This window comes from Oxyura jamaicensis, chromosome 2 (genome assembly GCF_011077185.1).
Source record: "Oxyura jamaicensis isolate SHBP4307 breed ruddy duck chromosome 2, BPBGC_Ojam_1.0, whole genome shotgun sequence".
In the NCBI taxonomy this organism is placed as follows: domain Eukaryota; kingdom Metazoa; phylum Chordata; class Aves; order Anseriformes; family Anatidae; genus Oxyura; species Oxyura jamaicensis.
The window spans coordinates 82,771,621-82,791,734 of NC_048894.1; the positions used below are offsets into that span (position 1 = coordinate 82,771,621).

Consider the following 20,114-nt stretch of genomic DNA (forward strand, 5'->3'; position numbering starts at 1 on the left):
CAGAACTAATTTCTACTTCCTCTGTGTTAGCTTTTCTCTCCTTTGAATGTAAGGCTTTTAGCACTAAAGGCATAGTTCCTATCTGTTATTGTACAGAACCTTTGCAATTCGTTTATTAGATGTACCTAACCCTGTAGACTGTGTTTAACTTTGCCTGTGAGTAAGCACTACAGTGGGTATCAGGGTTGTGGTTATTCATCCATTCAATTACAAGTCTTGCTTAAATATGGTCCTCCTCTCTTCCATTTCCTTCTGTGGAGGGCAAGGGAAGAAGGGACTCACCTTAATATGGACCTACCCAGAAACCAAAACTCTCCAGGGTACCTGCAGTCAGAGGTACAATTCTGAATGTGTCTTATGAAACTGTGATCATCCTGGGAGTGCTCTCTGCAGCTCTGTACTCAGAAGACAACCTGTTTTTGTAGCATCACCTTACATGTACAGAACCTGCAAAACCTTATGCCATACAGAAAGGCTTGATATGGCTGTTGTATGTCTCTTGCCTGACACTTCCAATATGGAAATTCCCATTTAGAAAAGTTTTTAGTGTATTTTTCAAACAAGCACTTTTCTTCAGATTAGGGGCCGTGATTCTTTATAATTTGCATAGGGATTGTATCCAGAGATACCTGTCAGAATCTTATTTTATTGGCCACTGTACAGACATACCATAAGACAATCTGTCTTAGCCTGCGTGTATGTAAAATATAAAAACACAGTATGGGTTGGCAAGAAGGAGTTATCAGTAAAAGCAAGCGAATTATGTGCCATTACTGAAGTCTCAGCTTACTCTGCTTCAATATTGTCAGACTGCAGCATGCTGTGTGCTTTCTGTATTCTACTACACACAGCAGCTTGTAAGGACAAATATGACTCCTATTCATAATTGGCATACAGGCAAGGTTTTGCAACCCTTTTCAGAATTAGAACTTCTGTTTTAGCATAAGAACAAAAATAACAATAAATTTAGTTTTTGCAGGGTTTTTTTGGGGGGGGGAGGAGGGAGGAATGGGTTGTTTTTTGGTGGTGGTGTTGCTGGAGTGTTTCTTTTTCTTTTTTTTTGTGACTTGAAATAGTAAGAATTCCAGTTTACATTAGATTCAGACTTGTCTCTTTAAAGTGTTTAAACTTTTCTAAATTAATCTAAAAAATAAAACCATCTATACCACTAGGGAAGTCCTGTCAGAGGCAACAGATGTTAGACTTGTGCGTATTCTTCAAAAGCAATCAGTCTGCTTTGAAAAAACACTTCTAAGATCTCATCTTATGACCAAACTACTGTATTTTTCACCCAAAGAACTCCTTACAAGCAGCTTTTCTTCTTTGAAGGGTAGTGTCCTGTTCACAGATTAAAAATGAACTATATTGATAACAAGTAACAGATCTTCAGACTAAGTGTTATTTAGGCAGAGACAGGACCAGTTCTTAGTCTCTTTTGTGGGTGGTGACCACTTATGTTTGTGATCTCAGTCCATTATCAATGAAATTTAACCTTTTCATGTGAAAAATCAACAGTGTTTTCACCTCTCCAAGTAACTGCATTAGAGAAGTAAAGCTTTGGAATTTTCAGAAAGAACTTAATCCTTCTGAGTGTTTTGATACCTTAGATCTACCCAGTACCCTACGAAACATTTATGAGAAATCTCATGAAAACATTTCAGCTGAAAACACCATCAAGTACCAGCTTGCAAAATATTTTGTTTACAAAAATTATTTTTGCATAGAAATACTATTTGTTTAACCAGATGAAACTTAAACCAGATGAAAACAAATAAATAAATAAATAAATAAAAATAAAAAAGTGGTTCATCTTTTTCCTTTCTAGAAAAGCCCCTCAAATCTTTTAGGAGCTTTCTCATTGTTAGTGTTACCCAAATGTGTTAAGCCTCACATATTTTCATATTAAAATATGAGCATAATTTTGGCTTCTGTATCTCAGTTTGGATTCTACTACAGATTCTCAGGAAATATGGAAAATGTAAAATGCAATACAAAATCAAGGCATTTTCCAACTGAACCATCTAGTTGCCTTTTTAGTTGCCTTTTTTTCTTTTTTTTTTTTTTTTTTTGTCACTGCTAATATACCATGCTTACGCAAAAGAATATAACTGCTTTATTGGGTTTATGTGGCAAAATTTTGGTAGCCAGGTGGCTGCAGGGGTAACCTCTTAGAGAAGAGTCCAGAAGTTGCCCCATGTTAGATAAGAGCCAGTTCCAGCCAGCTCCAAAAAGGGACCGTCTGCTGGCTAGAGCTAGGCTAACAAGTAATGTGATTATGCCTCTGTGAGAGCATGGGCAAGGAACAGAAAAAAATCCAGCACAAGAGCCACTGGGAGAGGTGAGTTAGCAAATGTGCAAGAAACAATCTCACAGACCCCAAGGTCAGTGCAGCAGGAGGGCAGGAGGTGCTCCAGGCATGCAGCAGCAGTTCCCCTGAGGGCTGTGGAGAGGCCCCTGGTGGAGCAGGCTGTCCCCCTGCAGCCCATGGGTCCCACACGGAGCAGATCTCCACGCTGCAGCCCGTGGAGGAGCCCCCGGTGGAGCAGGTTGATGTGGCCCGGTGGAGGCTGCAGCCCATGGAGGGCCCCCGCAGGAGCAGGCCCTGGGTCAGAGCTGCACCCTGTTTGTCCTCCAGGGGTCGTTGTAGTGGCCCATCCTCTTTAATTCTTCATTGATTATTTTGACAACGGAATTGAGTGCACCCTCAGTAAGTTTGCAAATGACACCAAGTTAGGGGGAAGGGTTGATCTGTGAGAGGGTAGAAAGGCCCTGCAGAGGGACCTGGACATGCTGGATTGATGGGCAGAGGACAGTGGGGTTAGGCTAATTGGTTCAACGTGGCTAAGTGCTCAGTCCTGCACTTTGATCACAATGATCCCATGCAGCAGTACAGGGTTGGGGCAGAGTGGCTGGAAAGCTGTGCAGAGGAAAAGGATCTGGGGGTGTTAATCAATGTTCACCTGAACATGAGTCGGCAGTGTGCCCATGGGGCCAAGAAAGCAAACATACCCTGTCTTGTATCAGGAACAGTATAGCCAGCAGGACCAGGGAGGTGATCGTCCCCCTGTATTCTGCTCTGGTGAGGCCGCACCTTGAATGCTGTGTTCAGCTTTGGGCCCCTCAGTACAAGAAGGACATCGAGGCCCTGGAGCATGTCCATAGAAGGACTATGAAGCTGGTGAAGGACCTGAAGGTCCTGTGAGGAGTGGCTCAGGGAACTGGGGTTGTTTAGTCTGAAGAAGAGGAAGTTCAGGGAAGTTTCAGCTACCTGAAAAGAAGTTGTGGGGAGCTGGAGGCCGGCCTCTTCTCACAGAAAACTAGTGATAGGACTAGATGGAATGGCCTCAAGTTGCACCAGGGGAGATTTAGGTTGTACGTCAGGAGATGTTTCTTCTCAGAAAGAGTAGTCAGGCATTGGAACGGGTTGCCCAGGTAGGTGGTGGAGTCACTGTTCCCTGTTTAAGGAAAGGTTGGACATGGTACTTAGGAACATGGTTTAGTGGGTGATATTGGTAGTAGGGTGATGGTTGGACCAGATGATCTTTGAGGTCTTTTCCAACCTTAATGACTCTATGATTCTATAAGAGGAGCCCATGCAGGAACATGCTGGCGCATTTTGCTCCTGACAGATGGACCCTGTGGTATGGAACCATGTTGGAGCAGTTCTCTGAAGAGCTGCAGCCTATGGGAAGCCCATGTAGGATCAGTTTGGGAAGGATGCCATTCCATGGGAGGGACCAGGAGAAGAGAGTGAGGATGAAGGAGTGGCAGATGATGAAGCATTATGGACTGACTGCAGCCCTCATTCCTTGTTCCACTGCAGGGCTTCGGAGGGGGGAGGTAGATGCATATGGATGGGGGTGTGGTGGCTTTAGTTTGCTTTTAGCTTTCACTGCTCTGTGTTGTTATTCAGTGGTAATAAAGCAAGTTAACCTTCCCCAAGCCACGTCTGTTTTGCCCATGACAGTTACTGGAGAGTGATGTCACTGTCCATAAGTTTTTTCACCTTATTTTCAGTCCCTGATCTGTTAAAGAGGCAGAGAGACAGAGTGGCTGTGTGGGGATTGGGCACCCAGCCAAGTCAACCCACCAGAACTGCTCAACATAAGAGCTGTTGGAATGCAACTATGTATACATTATAGTAAATAATATTTTCATGCTAAAAAAAGAGAATCAACTGGCTTTGTGGAGACTACTTGTTTTTTTGGAACGCTGTTGTATAAGGGATCTTAAAGGAAAAAAATGAAGAATACTTGAGTCATATTGCTGATTTTTTTCTGTTCTTCCTATTTTTCAATTTTATAAAATAATTACATTCACAATTTTGGGGCACTGACCAAGGGGCTCAGGATATCTTTTAAATCATTAGAGAGGAGAAAAAAAAAAAAAAAAAGGAAAAAAAAAAAAAAAAAGCTAAAATTATTATGCACCATCTTGATTTATTTACTTGGAATTCGAGATACATTTTTAAAATACTGGTAAAAGTAAGAACTGCAATTCTCTATAGGTAATTTCATTTTATTTTTATTTTTCCCTAAGAAAAGGATTTTTTAGCTCTTTAATTTAATAAATCCAGATTTTCACTTTATGGTAACACAAAGTTTTGGAAATATGGAGCAAATAAAATGGAATTTCATGATACTTTAAGAGACTCATTCACATGGGGTCCAAATGCATAACCTTGATGCATTTTTCAATCTAATTTTATTTTCTTTAGAAGTCAAAGCATATAAAAACTACTGTAAAATTAATGGTTCTCTACTCCAAGCTACTAAACAGCTTTGTTTATATTTGTTTCAGTGAAATTCGGCAAACTGTAGGCATCATTGTGAACACTATGGAGATACAGACTGAAAACTCAGGACCTGCCCCTACAAGCTCTTCTGAACTGAAATAGATTCCTTCTGACTAAGTGTTAAGCATGTGAACTGTGATACTGCAGTCTGCAGGGCTACTTGATGCAAGATTAGTATTTGTATAGCATTTTGCAAGACTTTTAAACTTTTCTACAATCTACCAATATATCGGTAAAATGGTAACTCTTTCATTCCTTCTCTTCTGTAATACCAATAACTTATTCCAGGTGAGCAACTAGCAGTTACCAAAACCTATGGTTTTCACTTTTGTGGAGGTATTTGTACATAACTAGGTATATATTAAAAAGCAAACTTGGTTTACTTTTCTATGATTCTTATAAATGCAGTCTATAGCTTGCTGATGTATGTGTAGAGTTTACACAGTGCAATAAAGGACCAGTAACAAAACACTTCCTAACGAAATACTGTAATGGAATATTCAGAACAAACTGAAGAAAAATAATTATTCTTGAGGAGACTTGACAATGAAATTGCACGTCACTGGCTGGTTGTTTTGTTTTGTTTTTTCTCTCTTAAAATGAAGTAAATAAGGTTACTTCAGTGTCTGTTGTGATTAGAGTTTTTAAGATTCATTTGGAATATCATCTGCAACATATTTTTATATTTTTAACTTTATAGCTTCTTCTGTATATAAAGACCTGGTCTCTGGAACTGAAGTTGGGATGGGTGGAAAAAGGATTTGCACATGTCAATTGAATTAAAAAGGCTTTGTCAGTTTCATACAAAAATTCATGAACTAAATAATATTCAATTAGTTAATTTTTGAGTGCTCTCAAGTGAGAGCCCAATATCAGTTTTAAATTGTATTATTAAATCATATTATTAAAATAGAAGATCTCTCTCTCTATTATACGATCTGTGAATATTTATAAGTAATAAGTAAACCTTTTCAACCTTGACTCACAAATTTATGATATAGTATTTTAAGCATAAGCAGATTTTTATTTTTTTTTTTAAAGAGAAGAATGAATAACTTTGTATCTAATGCTAGCTTAATTCATTTTACAAATATGAGGCAGTAATACCTTGGATTACTACTAGTTATTTAATCACTGTATTATTTCAAGAAAAAATAATCACTTCAACTATCTATGAAAAGAAAAATATTATTATTACATGGTAATATGTAATGATAATACATATTATCAGCTTGATTCAAATCCTCTGTAATGCCAATCCTGCTTCCCTATGAAACCTTAAGTTAATTTAAAACTGACCATTATTTCTGTATTCTTACACTTTGGAAAATCCTATGTTCTCTGATTTTTCTACATACAGTTAGCACTCTTCTTGTACCAGTGACCAAAATTAAATTTAGAACATATATATCCAAAAAAAAAAAAAAAAAAAAAAAGGCATAAAATCCTAAGTGCCTATTGTAAGGTGTTTACTTTTTTCCTTTAGTAAGTGCCCTGCTACATTTTGAAACTTGTCTGTGCCCATAACTACTGACAGTTTTAGGGGTTATTCATATAAATACCCAAGCATATTTTTAATTCTCTTCATCACATTTTCTTTTACAATTCTTTTTATTTAATTATTTTTTTTGCTATGGCTTAACTGCCATAGCAAAAAATGTATTATCAGAGAATGTGTAGAAAAAATCCTGATAAGGAAACTAAGACATGATCTAATCCAAATAAATCTGTATAAGGGAATATTCACCTTTATGTCTGAATACCACTACTACATCCTGCGGGGAGATACCTGTGTCTGAAAGTTATTCTTGCATAGTCAGCATTGTTCAGCCCAGAGCAGAGCAGGCTGAGGGGAGGCCTCATGGCGGCCTGCAGCTCCCTCACGAGGGGAGCTGAGGGGCAGGCGCTGAGCTCTGCTCTCTGGGGACAGCGACAGGACCCGAGGGAACGGCATGGAGCTGGGACAGGGGAGGGTCAGGCTGGGGGTTAGGGAAAGGTTCTGCACCCAGAGGGTGGTCGGGCACTGGAACAGGCTCCTCAGGGCAGTGGTCATGGCCCCGAGCCTGTCAGAGTTCAAGAAGCGTTTCCACAATGCTGTCAGATAAATGGTGTCATTTTTGGGCAATCCTGTGTGGGGCCAGGAGTTGGACTCAATGAACCTTATGGGTCCCTTCCAACTCAGGATATTCTGTGATTCTGTGATTCTGTGATTCTGTACAGTATGTTATACACTTTTTATTTCAGGGACTTGTGATGAGGTTTCCTTTCTTTTTTTTTTTTCTGACTCTTCTTTTTATTGAAAATTAATCACTCCTTTTATAAAATTTGTGTGAGAACATACAAGACTATGACAGCAAACAGCAAAGTAAAAAGATATCGGTAAATGAAAAAAATCTACCACAAAACAATCTGCAATGAAGAAGTTGATCTGTGAAATGAACTTGAAAATAAGAAACCCCTTAAATTAGGTTTCTAGGCTCTCTCATATTTTAGACCTACAGCACAGCAAAAAGATACTAGTACTGTGTGAAATCTGAGTCTTGGATCAGTTGTAAAGTTTAGTTTCTTGCATAAGCTGGAGCTCAAATACTCACTGTTTTAGGAAGGCACAAAACCATTGGAAATCAATTAAAAGACTTAGACTTCAATGAAGCTAAGAGCATTGGGTGCATCACTTGGATTGTAGTGAGCTTTCATGCCAGCTGACTCTCACAGTCTCTTTATCTATTTCATCTCAGTTTCTGCACTTTTTTTTTTTCTTGTTCTGTCTACACATAAGATTTGTTTCCCACTCTAAAAGAGTAACTTTTTTTTTTTTTTTTTTCCTTCCCTTTGGTAATGCTTTAGGCATTTCTAGTGTTAAACAAATAAGTAAAAAGTATAATCCTGGAGCAAAATCATAAAAGGCCTTACTCTTTCTTCAGCTATCTTGGATAGCTTGTTTTGCAGATTGTCCCATATCACATCTCTGAGAAATATCAAAGAAAGCTAAAGATGTTCAACACAAATGCACTTTATATGGAAAAAAAAAAAAAAAAAAAAAAAAAAAAAATGGAAGATAGCAATAAAGCTCATTGAGTCACTTGAAATTTCTGTGTGTATGTTTTGAGCTCTTTTTCCTGCTTCCTCTACCCTTTGGTTTGTTTAATGTTGTGGATTGCTCAGTGTATGTATTCAAACAAATTTCTTCTTTGCAGAAATTGTTTGGTATCTCTTCACCCTTGTAGCTTATCCCCCCTTGATTGCAGTGATGTAACTAAACACAGTCTGTTGCTATGGCAGTGATCAGCCGTGTATAGCGTGAGCTGCTATGATTACAGGTCTGCACCGCTCAACTGTTTTTTTCCAGTCAGTTCACAGAGATATCTTTTGTTTCACAGTACATTCCAAGTTGTGTTATTAACATGCTTAACCAATTTGTGCCCATAAAAGTGCCTCTCACTGCAGAAAATACATTCCCCAAAAGGCTTCCAATATACCCTTTGTGCACACGCAGACACACTACTCCAGCTAGCATTTATGCCTTTGAGAGGCATTGCATTACATGTGTGGAGAAGGGCACACAGGAGGCTTGATTTCTGATGTGAAATGGCACTTAAAGCAATTCTTCTTCCTAGCTCTACAGGCAAACAGGCCCAAGCAGGAAGAATGGGGCAAGTTGTGAGCAGTGATTAAGTAAGAGGGAGAGCACTGGGCCCCTGCCAGGGGCTTTCCCTTACCAAACACTGTCACAGAAATCCTCTTTTTTCCTTTTATTTTTCCCTTCATTTTCTTTTTAAGAACAAAGGTTGTGCTGCAATTTACAACCCATGTCCATGTTCTGAGAAAAGAGAATTTACTGACAATATCTCTGCCTGTGGAAGAACTCTGTTTCAGTTGCTAGGATTACACAGCAGTGGCTCAGCCTCTTTCTCACATGATGTGTAGCAAACATTTTTTTTCTAAGCTTATTTAGCTATAGTCTGCAGTTGGAGGCAGGTTGGACAGAAAAGCTCATTCTGCTTAATTTTGGGATCATTGATACTAAGATGTATCAATTGGGATCAGAGCTACTAAGATGTAGCTCTGAGCTCTCATACACAATTTATTAATATGGCATAAGCTCAGCTAGCATTTATCTGCAATTTTGCATTGGGTTAGCAAATTCTTTTGTCAAATTGCTCCCAAATGCTTTCCAAGCACACTACTAATATATCTATATATATATTATATATATATATTCTGCTTGTCAAGTATTTACTTAAAACTAAACTTTATGGTGCTATTGTATATGCTATCTTTTGGAAATTTGGAAAAAAATATATATATATATGTCTATTTCTTGGCCTCCAAGTGCAGAGTTGAATTCCCTGCCTATCCCCAGTACCCCCAAAATCCACATGAAAACTATGAAACAAAACCTGCATGGGTGTGAAACAAGATAAATGGGAAGAAGTGTTCTGATATTTGGTACACTTTCTATAACACAGTCTTTGGATAACACTAAACTGTGCTTCATACGTTTTTCCCCTGCATTTAGATTACATGTGATCTAAGGGACTTCCAATTTTTTACGGTGCTCTAAGAGAAACTTAAAAAGGTTATTTTAAAAATGTAATTAAATAATATATCTAATACTGTATAAACGTTCCTGGGATAACAACTTGAAATTTGACATGAAGAAAATACTTTACATTGACTTCTTAATGCACATTTTACTTTCAAAATGGGAGCATTAGTGAAAGAAACCTGTCTTTAAAAAAAAAAAAAAAAAAAAAAAAAAAAAAAAAAAAAAGAGCCAACCAGTTCCTCTACACTTTTCTTCCCCCTTCAGAAAAACCTACAGGATATTGTCAAAATATGTCAATTAATTGACCAGTTTGTATAACTGTTTTAAAGATGAGTGACAAAAGCAAGGATTTATTGCTCCTTTGCCAGAATCAATGATACTCTTTCCTTAATGGTGACCTTTTTTTTCCCAGGACATTTACAAGCACATAAGTGTGTATATAAACATATTTTTTTCTTGATTTCACCACTTTCTCTCATTCTCTCCCCGTCTTCTTTTACTTGACAGAATGCAGTAGAAAACAGCTCCAAGATGGAGAAATTAAAAAAAAACAACTTTTTTTTTTTTTTTTTTGGTATGCCAAAGACATGAACTTGGCAAGCACTGATTTTAATTTTCTTTGATAATGAAGGTGAATTAAGGTTGTTTATTTCCACTAATTCTCCGTGCTCCTGCCCATGGACAAATGCTGTCTGGCCCTGGACTGCAGCTGAAGGCTATTTTCTTCCATTTATTTCCATAATCTTTATCAGTTGTGTTTTTTGGTTTTTGTTTTTGTTTTCTTAATGCTAGAAATATATATATATATATAAAAGACTCAAGAACATACTTCTGTATTCTATAGTAGTATCCTCTTTTTTTTTCTGAATTTCTGTTTTTTTTTTTTTTTTCACTGTCAACACTATATGAATACTGTGCTTACATTTAGAGAGAGAATAATAGTATGTGTGCATGTGTGTTAGTTATGAATTCATTTGGGATTTTGACATAAAATTGTAACTATTTAAATATAAAATAATTTTGATGCCCTAACACATTAATTAATCATACAATAGAATGAAATCATAGAACCATCACTGATTATTTCCCTATCTAAATGTTTGGCATTTAATCAATGAAGTGAAGCTATACCAAAATCCAATAACTGAAGTAAATTAGCCTAGTTCTTTTCACTGAATACACTTTTTTGATCTGTGTCTCTGGTTGTAATTTCTAGCACATACACTGTGGAAGTAAAGCAGTTAATGTCTTACAGACCTTTGCAGGCCTCAGTAGTTAAAAAAATATTTGCAGTCTTGCCAGTCAGCAAGATTTGACTAACAAAGAAATGGATTATTAAAAATAAATAAATAAATAAATAAATAAATAAATAAATAAATAGAAAGATTTACTGCCTAGAGTCTTATCTGAAAGATTTCAATTGATACTGTTGTCTATATGCCTGCCTACCTGCCCCACTTTTGGTGAAGAAGGGATTGCATACCCTAAATAAAGGTGCATGAACCTGTAACTGCCCCATCTGGGTAGAGTTCCTATCAGTAGAGCCTGTCATTCCACTGATCTGTGTTATCTTCTGAAGCTGCAGGAATGAACCACTTCTGCTCCGACCAGGTTACATTGCATTCCCATTATTTTCCAAATTGTCCCTTGCCCCTAAGGAACCAAAATACTTCCCTCTGAGTGCAGGGTGCTCTTAAGTTGAAATAGTAGCAAGTGGTAGTTTCCAAACACTAGGTAATGTCTCCTTAGTGATGTGAGGATCTGGTAAATACTTGTTGGCTTTTGTGTACCTGTACTGACGCAAGAGCTCACAAGAGCACTGAGAAGGGATTAAGGATACGCTCTTTTTCTTCATTCTCTTGATATCATTTCACCTGATTATCCACTGGGAAAAGAGCATCTAGGAAAGTTTCCTTGTGTGTCTTGGTTTCAGTTGGCTGGAGTTCTAAGTCAGGTGCAAATTAGTATAGTCTACTAGCATAATTAATGCACAAGCAAAATATTTATTTATTTTAATGGGCATTTTATCAAAAAGGTTAAATGAACACACATATCTATATATCTTTTGTTAAGATGGCACCTTCCTCTGTTATAGCTGTGGCAAGACAGTTTTGTTTGTGTTCTGATTGAGAAATAATATGGGTCTCTCTTGATATGGAAAAACTCATTAGGTAAGTACCACAGTGCTCTTAGTCCCTCCTAAATTCCACTTAAGATTTGCTGACCTATATAATAGCAATATTAAAGTTTCTAAGTGTTGTTACTATATCAACTCATTGCTGTTGAGAGGTGGAGATACTATGCTGGTAGTTTAAAATGTATTTCTTCCCATGTTAAAGGTAGCAGAAACCACAGGAGAAAAAGACTTGAAATGTATCATCAGTTCCTCTAACAATTATGTTTTATCTCTTCCAAATGAGGAAAAATGTTTAATGCAAATGACTGTCTGCATGAAAGATTATTATGCAGAACACTTGGGATTTCCTTCGAGACCAGTATGCTATAACTTGGTGCCTCAGGTGTTATTAACTTTTTGACTAAAATATTGATTTTTTCTCCTAAAGAACAAAGGGCACATTTGTATATTTTACTGCTTTTTTTGATATTTAATATGTCAAGTTCATCTTTTTAACCAAAACATTTTGCATTGATTTTTTTTGTTGTTGTTGTTTATATTTCATATCTACTTCTTTTTAGCATTTTTTTTTGTATTTACAAAACATGTCTTTCTCTCATAACTCAGGTAAATCATAACTGCTAATAAACATTTCCCTTATAAAGAAGTCATAGAATCATAGAATACTTTGGGATCCAAGGGACCTTAAAGATCATGTAATACTAATCCACCCGATTCCATGGGCAGGGACACCTTCCAATAGACCAGGTTGCTCAAAGCACCATCCAACTTGGCTTTAAACACTTCCAGGGATGGGACATCCACAGCTTCTCTGCGCAACCTGTCCCAGTGCCTTAAGAATTTCTTCCTTATATCTAATCTAAACCTACCCTCTTTTCATTTAAAGCCATTACACCTTGTCCTATCACTACACTCCCTGACAGAGTCCCTCCCCAGCTTTCCTGTAGGCCCCCTTTAGGTACTGGAAGGCCTGTAAGATCTCCCTGGAGCCTTCTCTTCTTCAGACTGAAAAACCCCAACTGCCTCAGCTTGTCCTCATAGGAGATGTGCTCTAGTCCCTTCATCATTTTTGTGGTCCTCCTCTGGAGTCGTTCTAATACTTCCTTCTTGTGCTTGGGGCCCCAGAGCTGAATGGAGTACTCCAGGTGGAGTCTCATGAGAGCAAAGTAGAGGGGGAGAATCACCTCCCTCGACCTGCTGGCCATGCTTCTTTTGATGCAGACCAGGATACAACTGGCTTTCTGGGCTGCAAGTGCACATTCCTGGTTCATATCAGGCTTATCATCAAACAACAAGTCATTAAGTAATCTCTAATTTTGATTAAAATGACAGAGGTAGAATAAATAAAAATAAATTTCTACTTTCAGGTATTTCACCATATAATTTTATGCCATAGAACCACATCAGATAGTATTCCACATTTACAAAAGTAACTGAAGACACAGCAAACACAACTGATGTTGTGTTTCGCATAATTGCGATTATGATTCATCATAAATGAACTCAATTACAAAACCAGGATCTTCTATCTATACTTTCACTTCAGGGTCCCTTTCAAGTCACTGTTATTTCTTACATTAGTTACAGTATTTCCAGTGAGTCTACCCAAAATAAAGCCACACTGCACGTTGCACCAATAACCAAATAGTAAGCAATTCTGCTGTCTCTTTTTGTTTTGAAATCTGTTCAGTAATTTTCCAACAAATTTTTGTTTGTTTTTTGTTAATTTTAATCTCATTCAGCAATGCACTCACTACTCATTTTAATTTGTAGAATGCACATTCTTATTTCTAAGACTTTAGGTGGGTTTTCCAACACCATGTATTAAGCAGACTTAAATTCTAATGCAAACAGAATTTAAGATGTAAGCTAGAAAGCCGACTGTTTTCTTGTGTTTTTAAGAAAGCAACTCCTTGATCATTGGTTTAAAATATTGCAAATTCTTGGAGTTTTTGTTGTTGTTGTTGTTTGTTTGTTTGTTTGTTTTTTGGTTGGTTGGATGTTTTTTTTGTTTAATTGTTTGTTTGTTTTGTGTTTGTTTGTTTTGTTGTTTTTTTTGGAACTCCCCATTCCCACCCAGGTGGTAAAGTATTTGTGATCATTACCATTTCCAGTTTACCTAAAAAGATTTGAAATTTTGATTATATATACAACAGCTCTGGATCCCATATTCAGCTATTCTCTGCTGAAGATTTAATTCTGCTGCCTCATGCCCAGTTCAGTCCTTTCCTGGCTGGTTTAATCCCACATCTGTCACATGATCCCAGTGTGACCCATTCTGACTCTCCTGACCTTGTTCCTCTCCTAATGTTCTTGACACACTGGAGGAAGCAGAAGAGACGTGCAACAGTGTCCCCATCCTTCTGTGCGCTTCAAGGAGAACAGGAGAAGCATCTCCATGGAGTGTGAGTGGAGAGAGCAGGTGAGCTGCTGGGTTCGTTACAGACCTCTCTTAGTCTGTGAGAGCAACATTAGGCTGCTACAACAGAGTTCCTTCTTCTGGCTAAATAGCTCTGTTCAGTTGCCTCTACCCTGAGAGGCAGTAGACTGGTGTTGGAATTTGACATAAGGAGTTGCCTTTCTCCTTCTTAATAATTATTGATGATTTGATCACAGTTCCACCAAACATGCAGATTCAATTTTCAAGGTTTGTTCATATGAACAGAAGGTAACTTTCATTACACATGAGAAAACAGTGCATAGTTTTTCTAGGTGACACATCCTTTGGGTGATGTCCTGTTCCAAGAGAGTGATGTTTAAAACAAATACCAATTGCCTATTAAGACACAATAATACAACAATCAGACAGAAGAGCTTTGTTTTTAATATTTGGTGTTGATTGTATCACTATTCTCAATCTACATTTAAACAGTCGTATTATATGAAGTGATCACTAAGTCAGAAAAATAAAATTTGTAGTAAAATAATGAACTGTTAGCTTGTTATCTCTATATTTTTCACTCTTAACTGATGGCCACCACAATAATTAAGATTGGGAAAGAGGTTGGGTGTAGGCTAGCTCTGTTACAGCAGTTTTTATTCCTGCTTAACTTCTGCCTTTTGCTATCAAAAGCTAAAAACTATAAATGCATGAGCTGAAGGCAGATCTTCTGGAAATTTATTTGAAATTTAATAGCAACCATGTGGCTGAAATACTGAAAAAGAACTTTAGTATGTTTGGAAAGCATTAATAAAGTGCAAGTGAATTCAGAAAGCCAAGTAATAAAATGCTTTCATAACAGAAATTTAAGTTAGAGGAGCCTTTTTTTTTTTTTTAATAAAAAATAAAAATATTGCTTAAAAGAATGAAATTGTATAAAATAATGGAAGTTCAGTATGAACTTAATTCTTCCACTGAAAAGGTGGAAAATATAAGAACTTGTGGCTTTTCCTAATTGGAGAGAGAGTTAAAGTGGCCATCCTGGAGACATATCCACAACACATAAATAATCAGCCATCAGTCAGAAGACAGAATAACACTTCCTTCTTATTAAAATAAATAATTAAATAATAAAAGCATCACAAATCAAAATAAAAGCAAAACCAAAATGGAATGTTTTATTTTTCTACTTTATGTTAATGTTGCACTACTTCTTATGATTTCTGTTATTCTGAGAAAACTCAAACTCACAGGATGTATTGGGTTTGTGTGGCAGTTTTGATAGTGGAGCCAGCTGAAAATGGCCTTTATCTAACATGGGGCAGCTTCTGGGCTCAGACAAGAGTCCAGAAGCTGCCCCATGTTAGATAAAGGCCATTTTCAGCTGGCTCCAAAGGGACCCACCGATGGCCAGAGCTGAACCATGAAGCCTCTGTGAGAGCAGATTGAAGAAAGGGGGAAAAAAAGGCTGAGACACAGCAGCTGGGAAAGCGAGGAGTGAGAACCAGCCCTGCAGACCCCCCAGGTCAGTGCAGCAGGAGGGCAGGAGGTGCACCAGGCATGCAACAGCAGTTCCCCTGTGGCCTGTGGAGAGGCCCCTGGTGGAGCAGGCTGTCCCTCCGCAGACCATGGGTCCCACATGGAGCAGATCTCCACACTTCAGCCCGTGGAGAGGAGCCCACATGGAGCAGGGGGTCTGGGGGGAGCTGCCGCCCGTTGGGGGACCCAGTTTGCCCCTGACAGATGGACCGTGTAGTATGGAGTATGTGGAAGCAGCTCTTGAAGAGCTGCTGTCTCTGAGCAGCCCCTATGCTGAGTCTGTTTTGACTATGACACAAATTATTGAGTGATCTCCTTGTCTTTATCTCAGCCCTTGAACCCTTTTCCATCATATTTTCTTCCTCTTTCCCTTTGAGGAAGGGGACTGAGAGCATTTGTGGTGGAACTCAGCTGCCCAGCTGGGTAAAACCACAACAATATAATAAGTCAAAAGTGAGGAAATTTTAATAATAATAATAATAATAACTCGTTATTCATATTAAACCAATATTGTGTTTAGAAGGTCTCTTTACTGACTCACAGGGATTTTAATTTCATCAGTGCTTGGCATGGTGGGCTGTGCACCCCACAGCAAAGCATTGCTGAAGCATGCTGATTTTACAGGCTATTTCTTGGCTTCTTCTCAGGGTCATCCAGAGGTTCTACTCAAATTTGGCATTTAGTCACCAAAATTTACTCCAGCAAGCAATAAAATCCTTCACCATCTTCCCTTGCTGATAGAGACTACAGTTTTACATCATGTTTCTTTCAGTAGCACACTTCTTCATAACCATAATCTCCTCCAGCCAGTTATACAAACACACGTGGTACCATCTCTGATTTTTCATAGCTCTTGGTGGTTGAGACTGGACACAGCAGATGTATCTCCTTTAAAAGAGAGTAGTTCTGGGGTGGGGGTGTTTGCAAGGGTAATCTTTGACTTTTGCTGTACGATGGGAAGCTATTATTCTCTACAATTTTGATGCTGCGATTTTATAATGTAGGTGCCCTTTTACGAGGTAGAAGATGAGCAGAAAGGATTTTGTTCATCAGTGTAGCTAGTAGAATGCTTTCTAGCTTTGTCTAACAGTACTTACTAAAATTGACCTCCAACATAACCCCTTGTTCCTAAACTTACTGCTAATTTACTTCCTATTCTTAGAACAGTCAGATCCATTCGATTATTTTTTTTATTATTCTTTTATCTTCTTGTGGCTAATAATGTTGTGGATTTTTACCTACTATTGTAATTTTTAAATGTGTTTTAAGATAAGAAGCTGTCATACGCAGCTGGCATTACATGTTCCCATGAATGACACTTTACACCATCTTATAGTTGAGAGTGGATTTGATAAACCAGAAGTTTCATTCCATTTCTTATAGAATGAAACAACAAGCATGACCATAACTGAGGTTTTTAAGTGGAAGCCCTAGCAGGAAAGATGGACAACAGCTGCCATTTACTCTAGCAATTGGTTTGGGGCTGAAGCGCAGGGTATCATTTTTGCTGATAGTTGAGTATTTCCTTAGTATTTATATAGCTTTATATTGTGTACAATACTATCAGTTTGAAAGTAGCTATTTGGAAATAGGGTTTGTGAAGTCTGTTGAGTATGGAGTAAAAATAAGCAAATGAGGAAAGGAAAAGATGTGTATTTGTTTTATAAAAATGGGGGAATATAAGTGTGATAAATTGTTTTAAATAATATATCTTAAATTTATACAGGAGTATATATGAATAGTTAACTAGTTTTTCACTAATTAAAAGATTATATGAGAGTGTGTAAACATGGAAGAATAACATTAAAAATGGAAGGCAAATGTGCAGTAGGACCTATCAGTATAATATTGCATCTAATATTAACTCATTGACTCACTATTTTGAAGTGTTCCAACTAATTTCAGCACAAGGGCTTCGCACTTATTTAATCATGTATATCTATGCTGGCTGGTTTGAATAACAGCAAATTACAACCATATCATCTAACTACTCTTTTATGTTGAATTTATAGCTGCACAACTCCCGCAATAAATCTGGAAAGAAAATTAGACCATGAGGCAGAGGAATAGGAACCATATGTGGAAGGGTGTGGTACAGGGAAAGCATTGGATGCTCATGCAGAGGCATATGACTGTATAAGGAGAAAGGAAGAGCTTACATTTACTGTATGAGGAGAGATATGAATTTGGCCTATGCTTTCTTTAGTAATAAGTCTGCATGTGAAAATGTGTTATTAAGAAACAATATGAAGAATAGAAAAGAAATTAAACTGAACTGAATAGACTGAAGATTCCTGTTTCCCGATTTTTCAGTACTATCTTTTGCTACCTCAGACATATCCCAAAATCTATAGGCAGGAAATATGTCATTCATTTCTACTATGGTAACAGTGACATTAACATGCGCAGGAAGTAAAAGAGGCAATGAGACTGGAATATTTAATTTACATTTTTTTTTTTTATTATTATTATTTTTTTTAACAGATTGGAGAAAGGTAACACTGAAGCATGACTCTAAAGCTTGTTTTGGTTACCCAGCATGACTCTTTCATGAAGGGAGTGACTGCCAATTTGTTCTACACCATCATATGGGACTTGCTCCAAAATCTTAAAAGAGACATTCTGAAACAGACTGCAAAGTGCTCAGATTCAACCCCTGTCAAGGGGCAACAAAAAGAAATTCACCGTATCTGTACACAGTTTTCAAAAGGGAATCCACAAGAAAGTGAGAAAGCTAGCAGAAGGGGACAAAAAAATATATTTGAAAGCAGCATGGAAACTAGTAGAAGTTTAAATCAAAAGCATTCCACCTGTCAATAAAGACTTGAGAAATGGCAAATACAAATAGCTAAATAGCAATGCAAAGGAAGCTAATAAATTAAGAAGGTGTCCTTGAAAAAAAAAAAAATAAATTAAAAAAAAAATGAATTTTTGTCCAAGAAAACATCATAAGCTTCAGTAGGCACAGTATAAGAAGATAGTAAGGTGGATCAGTGGATCACAAAAAGCATCTGAAGAACAACTTGGAAAGGTGCAAAAACTGATACCACATATATTTTTTCATATACAACAGAAACGAAGCTTTGCAGATAATCTGCACATTACAGAATAACTGAAGTAAAGAAATAATAGATAAGGGTGGTTATAACATTGGGGGGGGGGGGGGGATTGTGTTTGGTTGGTTGTCTATTCTTGTTGGTGTATTTTTATTTATTTATTTATTTATTTTGCATCCATGTTAAATGTGGGACAGTCTGAAGTGTAGAGGCAGGGATCTTTCTTTTCAACATATGTGTCAGAGGCTTTGTCTGAAATTAAATTATTGGCAGAAAAGGTTATGGATCAAGATATGAGCAATAACAATTCACCAGGACCAGATGGCTTCTGCCCCAGACTTCTGAGGGAATTCGAGTGTGAAATAGCCAAACTACAAACTGTGGTGTGTAGATAACTGACTCAGTGTCAGAGAACTGGAAAGTGGTAAAAACAACGCCAATTTATTTATTTATTTATAGAAATAGCTCCAGGGGAACCAGACATGAATAAAGACTGGAATTAAGGGACATATGGATAAATATGAGATGTCACAAACATACTGGAGTTCTTTGAAGAGACTAACAAGCATTTAGGTAAAGGAAATCTGACTAACATGTATTTGGATTTGCAGAGTGCTTTCACCAATGTTTTTTAAGAGTACTATACTGAAAAAATACTTCTAATGAAAAGGTTGATCAATAAAATAAAATAAAATAAAATAAAATAAAATAGGACAGGACTAAATGAACAACAGTTCTTGCAGTGGAAGACAGTTCACAGCAGAATCTCCATAGAGATCTGTGTTGGGTCCTTTGGTGTTCAACATATGTATATGTATCCTAGAAAAGGGAGGTGAATATTGAAATGACAGAAGTTGCTGATTCTCTTAAACTGTTCAGGGTAGTAAAGATGACGTCCAACTGTGAAAAATTACAAAAGGTGAATGACTGGGAGCTAAACTGACAGCCGAAAGGCGGTGTAGACTAGTGTGAGCTAAGATAAAATACCTGCCTGAACTATTTTCCATCCAAGATTCAGATCCTATCCTGCATCATGAAGAATGTAACATAGCTTAGAAAATCACCTTCCTGATTCTTCACTACCCTGATTCTCAAATTTCATCCTCATTCTGCGTACTGCAGCCATCTTAAAACAATTGCAAAATAAATGTACTATCCCTGGTCCCTTATTCACACGGTAGAGAAAGAACTAATCTGAAAGGAGGAACAAGTACTTAGACCAAAGCCTGCCTATGCAAACCTGTGTATGATTTGGTTTTTCCCCACAGTATTTCTTTCATGTCAGTTGCCAACATAACTTCACGGTGGCTAAGTTAGGATCCAGCTGTCACCAGTACATTTTTATGATGGTCAAAAATGCAAATCTGTTTTTTTTTCTTCATTACAACAAAGATGTAGAGTAAAATGCCATGCAGGACTAAATGACCTACCTTTCATTATATGAAAGCTCTTAATTCATATGTGATGTAGTGAAAAGCAAAGAGAATTACAATGTCAAATTACCTGGTTTACTGATTTGAACCCTAACTCTGTGAAAAAGCTATAAAAGCAAAAAGGTAAAGGGAGGATGGGAACAGGAATGACTCAGGTATAATTTTAGTGGGAGCATTATGCATTGACTGTGTAATATCTGGAATAAATTACTTTATGGTTTACTT

The 20,114-nt window shown here is 37.4% G+C and overlaps 1 long non-coding RNA gene across 1 annotated transcript in view; it reads left to right on the forward strand.

Moving 5' to 3' along the window:
• Positions 1-18,501, forward strand: part of LOC118162375 — a 924,537-nt gene extending 906,036 nt beyond the window's left edge. Inside the window, exon 2 of the long non-coding RNA XR_004748427.1 lies at positions 17,885-18,501. This is a non-coding gene — a long non-coding RNA (uncharacterized LOC118162375). The remainder of the gene's footprint in view (positions 1-17,884) is intronic.
• The last annotated feature ends 1,613 nt before the right edge of the window (positions 18,502-20,114 follow it).